At 43.1% G+C, this 6,000-nt stretch overlaps 1 protein-coding gene across 1 annotated transcript in view; it reads left to right on the forward strand.

Moving 5' to 3' along the window:
* The window catches only part of LOC310939727 (glutamate receptor ionotropic, delta-1-like), a gene marked incomplete at both ends in the record, with an annotated part of 103,048 nt that overhangs the window by 67,893 nt on the left and 29,155 nt on the right, over positions 1–6,000 (forward strand). The gene's annotated exons all lie outside the window — the stretch shown is intronic.

The raw sequence follows: 6,000 nt of genomic DNA on the forward strand, positions 1-6,000 counted from the left end.
CTCACTCTCCCACACCAAAGTCACTCACTCTCCCACACCAAAGTCACTCACTCTCCCACACCAAAGTCACTCACTCTCCCACACCAAAGTCACTCACTCTCTCACACCAAAGTCACTCACTCTCCCACACCAAAGTCACTCACTCTCCCACACCAAAGTCACTCACTCTCCCACACCAAAGTCACTCACTCTCACACAAAGTCACTCACTCTCTCACACCAAAGTCACTCACTCTCCCACACCAAAGTCACTCACTCTCCCACACCAAAGTCACTCACTCTCCCACACCAAAGTCACTCACTCTCCCACACCAAAGTCACTCACTCTCCCACACCAAAGTCACTCACTCTCCCACAACAAAGTCACTCACTCTCTCACACCAAAGTCACTCACTCTCCCACACCAAAGTCACTCACTCTCCCACACCAAAGTCACTCACTCTCCCACACCAAAGTCACTCACTCTCCCACACCAAAGTCACTCACTCTCACACAAAGTCACTCACTCTCTCACACCAAAGTCACTCACTCTCCCACACCAAAGTCACTCACTCTCTCACACCAAAGTCACTCACTCTCCCACACCAAAGTCACTCACTCTCCCACACCAAAGTCACTCACTCTCCCACACCAAAGTCACTCACTCTCACACAAAGTCACTCACTCTCTCACACCAAAGTCACTCACTCTCCCACACCAAAGTCACTCACTCTCTCACACCAAAGTCACTCACTCTCCCACACCAAAGTCACTCACTCTCACACAGTCACTCACTCTCACACAAAGTCACTCACTCTCTCACACCAAAGTCACTCACTCTCTCACACCAAAGTCACTCACTCTCCCACACCAAAGTCACTCACTCTCCCACACCAAAGTCACTCACTCTCCCACACCAAAGTGAATTCGGCTTTTAAAATATTGAGTTTAGACTTAACTCAGTGACACAAAGTGACCACACGAGGCAGCAGAGGACCAGCAGCTCCTGTGTCCCTGTGAGCTAAAATCACTGGTTTACCCGATGAGGTTTGGTGGACTTTGTAAATGTTATAAAACCTGAACATATAAATACACACATATATATACAGCACTGTGACTCCGCCCACTTCTCCCATAACAACAACAGATTCAGAACAACTTTAAACACTAAAGTCACTTCCTGTTGCTGGTGTTACGGTCAAAGTCTTCCTCCTCTCTCCTGCTCAGTGATTAAAGAGGCTCATTAGCGCCTCACACAGGCCAGCAGACTGTATCATCTGTCAGTGTCTGAGGACGAGGCGCTGTGATTGGCTCAGATCTTTGTGTGTGTGTGTGTAAGTGGGTCAGCAGCTATATAATAGATACAGTGCTCCCTGCAGTGACCCCTGCTGGAGACACTCACACTTTGATGTTTGATCACAGTGTGAATTTAAATAGTGTATCACAAAGTGAGTGATGTGTTGCCATGGTTACTGGAGGGTGTGGGGGTGTGTGTGTGTGTGTGTGTCTGTGTGTGTGTGTGTGTGTATCATCAGCAGAGACACGCTGAGTTCACACGATTCATGAAATCTTTACATCGATCTAGATCTCACACTGTGTGAGTAAAGTGAGACGACTGCACACAGGAAACGGTGGGTGTCTCCACCCGCCCCTGCTCTGCTGCTGTATACACACCAGCGCTCCCTCAGTCACGTCTGACAGAGTGTGTTTTCAGATGAAAGAAACAAATCATGTGACAATGTTTCTGTTCATGAGGCAGAAAATTAACAGCACAAGTTACATACTGCAGCTTTTAAAGAGACGAACGTGAACTGAGACGATCACACACGTTCATGTTCACGTACGTTCATGCTCACGTATGTTCATGCTCACGTAGGTTCATGTTCACGTAGGTTCATGTTCACGTACGTTCATGTTCACGTACGTTCATGCTCACGTAGGTTCATGCTCACGTACGTTCATGCTCACGTACTTTCATGCTCACGTACGTTCATGCTCACGTACGTTCATGCTCACGTACTTTCATGTTCACGTACGTTCATGCTCACGTATGTTCATGCTCACGTAGGTTCATGTTCACGTAGGTTCATGTTCACGTACGTTCATGCTCACGTAGGTTCATGCTCACGTACGTTCATGCTCACGTACTTTCATGCTCACGTACGTTCATGCTCACGTACGTTCATGCTCACGTACTTTCATGTTCACGTACGTTCATGTTCACATACTTTCATGTTCACGTACGTTCATGCTCACGTATGTTCAGGTTCATGTACATTCATGTTCATGTACTGTACGTTTATGTACGTTCATGCTCATGTACGTTCATGCTCATGTACGTTCATGTATGGTCATGTTCATGTACGTTCATGTACTGTTCATGTACGGTAATGTACTGTACATTCGTGTTCATGTACGGTACATTCATGTTCATGTACTGTACGTTCATGTTCATGTATGTTCATGTTCATGTTCATGTACGTTCATGTATGTTCATGTACGTTCACGTTCATGTACGTTCTTGTACGTTCATGTACGTTCATGTACGTTCATGTTCGTAAAACCATGCCATCACACATCTCTGAACACACTGAATATGAACATTGTTCTCTGTGGATTTTTATTTTTTTTCTCCTGTTCCCAGCATGCATCAGCCGTGTCATCAGGCGCCGCAGGGCATCGCGGGCTGTAACAAGCCCCGCGGTGACTCGACGTGAGAATAATGCATGTGGAAATTCAGCCTTTCATTCGCCTTCAGGGCTGAGGACCCTCAAGTCTGTCAGCTATGAAATAAATATGAGGGGGAGAGTGTGTGTGTGTGCGTGTGTGTGCGTGTGTGTGCGTGTGTGTGTGTGTGTGCGTGTGTGTAATCTGTGCTGTAATATCATTTATTTTATATAATAATAGAATTACAGTCAGGTCATGTGACACAATCACTTTCACTAATAACTATAATTAGATTGAGCTCTGATTAAAGTCAGGACAGGATCAGGACTATAATTATATATGTATAATTATATAAAATTATATATATATACTCTATATATATAATTATATTTATATGTTATTTTATATCTATAATTATATATATATATAAAGCACTCCCTGGTGTCTCAGTGTAAACTAAACCTCTCTCACCCTCTCACATCATCGTCTGGAGGACACGACGTTGTCCTCGTCCTCTGAGGACAGAACACAGACGTCAAATAACAGCGTTAGAATAATAGAACTCATGAAGTTAGAGGAAAGTTTCAGCTTATTTTTCTGCCTGAGGAGAAAAAACTGTGTGTGTGTGTGTGTGTGTGTGTGTGTGTGTGTGTGTGTGTGTGTGTGTGTGTGTGTGTGTGTGTGTGTTTCCAGTTGTTGTGCAGGGTTTAGTTTGCTGTCATTCGTCATAATCTCACAGCAGCTGAGGCCGATGGAGCTTTTTATTTATTACTTTCTGTTTTGATATCAAAAAATTACAAATGTAGCCTGAAGCCTTTTTATCCTGAGACACACACACATGTCCTGTGTGTGTGTGTGTCTCTGTGTGTGTGTGTGTGTGAAGTCATTTTTAATAAAGGAAACATCTTGAAAGATTTGCAGCTCAGTGTAAACCTGTGATGGGATTTGATTTCACACCAGCGTCACTGCACCAAACTCATCCTCACACTCACTGAGCATCATTTTAGAGTTCATGTTTTATATTTTATATTCTTATACACTGAAGAAGACGGCGTCGACATCAGCTGATCATTATTATTATTATTGTTGATTATCTTCAGATGCATCAGGAGGAACAGACGTTTAGTAGACATCATACGTCACACAGTTGTTTATGATGTTATACATATATACGTATATACATATATATATATGTATATATGTATATACGTATATATGTATATGTTTATCATTGTTTATATTCAACACTGACATATATTTTTATTATCACTTGTCTTCTCCAGAGAAACTCTCATCAGACTGATGTTAGTATTCTACAACTGTCACTGTCCTCTGTGTGCCATCACACACACACACACACACACACACACACACACACACACACGTCAGATATTCTCTCCACGTCTCCATCCTGAGCTCCTCAGGGTTATAAATACTGTGTGCGTGTGTGTGTGTGTGTCATAAACACTGACCTTGTAAGGACCAGTCGTCCTCATTGAGATCAGAACCTCAGTCCTGATGAACTGATGAAGACTTAGATTAGAACTGTGGTTAAAGTTAGTGATGAGACTTTGTTTAGTCTGAGTGAGAGGAAGATGATGATGATGATGATGATGATGATGATGATGATGGTGATGATGATGAAGAAGATGATGGTGATGATGATGGTGATGATGATGAAGATGAAGATGATGAAGAAGATGATGATGATGATGGTGATGATGATGAAGATGATGATGGTGATGGTGATGGTGATGAAGATGATGATGATGATGGTGATGATGGTGATGATGATGATGATGGTGATGATGATGATGATGATGGTGATGATGATGAAGAAGATGATGGTGATGATGATGATGGTGATGATGATGATGATGAAGATGATGAAGATGATGATGATGAAGATGATGAAGATGATGATGATGAAGATGATGATGATGATGATGAAGATGATGATGATGATGAAGATGATGAAGATGATGATGAAGAAGATGATGGTGATGATGATGATGAAGATGATGAAGATGATGAAGATGAAGATGATGATGGTGATGATGATGATGATGAAGATGATGAAGAGTTGTCAGAATCTAAATCTATGTTTATCCTCTGTGCTCTCAGTTTCCTTTGATCCATAAACAGAAACAGAAGAACAAACATTCACTCATTCATGTGTTCATGTGTTCATATGTTCATCCTCTCATCACCATCATGTCTCTCACGTCCTCAGTGTCTTTAAAGTCAAAGTCAGTCCAGTCTTTGTTTAATAACACGTTCACACTGTCTCACTGTCACTGACTGTCCTCTACACTGTTACTTAGTTACTTACTTACTTAGTTAGTTAGTTAGTTATCAGCTTTAGTAACAAATGAACCAGGTTAATCATCTGTGAAGTGATGAAGTGGTGAAGTGAGTCTGTGACCTGATGAATGTTCAGGACACAAACAGCAGCAGATTTATCTCTGTCTTTAGTTTGTCCTTCATGTCCACGTCTCCTTACACTGACCTGCTGCTGTGTGTGTGTGTCTGTGTGTGTCTGTGTGTGTGTGTGTCTGTCTGTGTGTGTGTGTGTGTGTGTGTGTGTGTGTGTGTGTGTCTGTGTGTGTCTGTGTGTGTCAGTGTCACACACAGACAGAACAGAAACTCACTGTGAGGTCATCAAATTAAGCTCCACCCCTCTGTGTTTATGGATCAGAGGGTGAGTGTGGGCGGGGCCTGTGGGCGGGGCCTGTGGGAGTGTCAGTCATAATGTAGTGTGTCTCTGCAGGAGTCTTCATCGTTAATGTCACAGCCTTATTAACAGAGACGTGTGTGTGTGTGTGTGTGTGTGGGGGTGTGTGTGGGAGGAGGGCGGCGGCTTGATGGTGTGGGGTGTTCTGGGTAATGGGTCTACAGATCCATGGAGATAGATGGGTTAATTAAGCATGAGAGAAATTAAGACCTGTGAGTGTGTGTGTGGTGTGAGAACATGTGTGTGTGTGTGTGTGTGTGTGTGTGTGTGTGTGTGTGCGTGTGTGCGTGTGTGTCTGCGTGTGTGCGTGTGTCTGCGTGTGTGTGTGTGTCTGTGTGTGTGTGTGTCTGTGTGTGTGTTATTAATAACCTTCAGTTCAGTTCATCAGCTGCTTCACAGTCACATGATCAGAGTGTATAGAAGAGCTGGAGTTCATCCAGTGAACGGATGATTCTATCTGTGACTGATGAATGAGTGAATCTGTCTGTGTGTGTGTGTTCTTGTACTTGCAGCATACTGAGGACCAGTGAGGGTTTTTAACCAACAAAGATAGGTCATTTTTACAGAGTGAGGACATTTTGGCCGGTCCTCACTTTGTTTTCATTGAAATCACTTCCTTAG

Source organism: Microchirus variegatus (genome assembly GCF_963457635.1).
Source record: "Microchirus variegatus genome assembly, chromosome: 18".
Lineage (NCBI taxonomy): Eukaryota > Metazoa > Chordata > Actinopteri > Pleuronectiformes > Soleidae > Microchirus > Microchirus variegatus.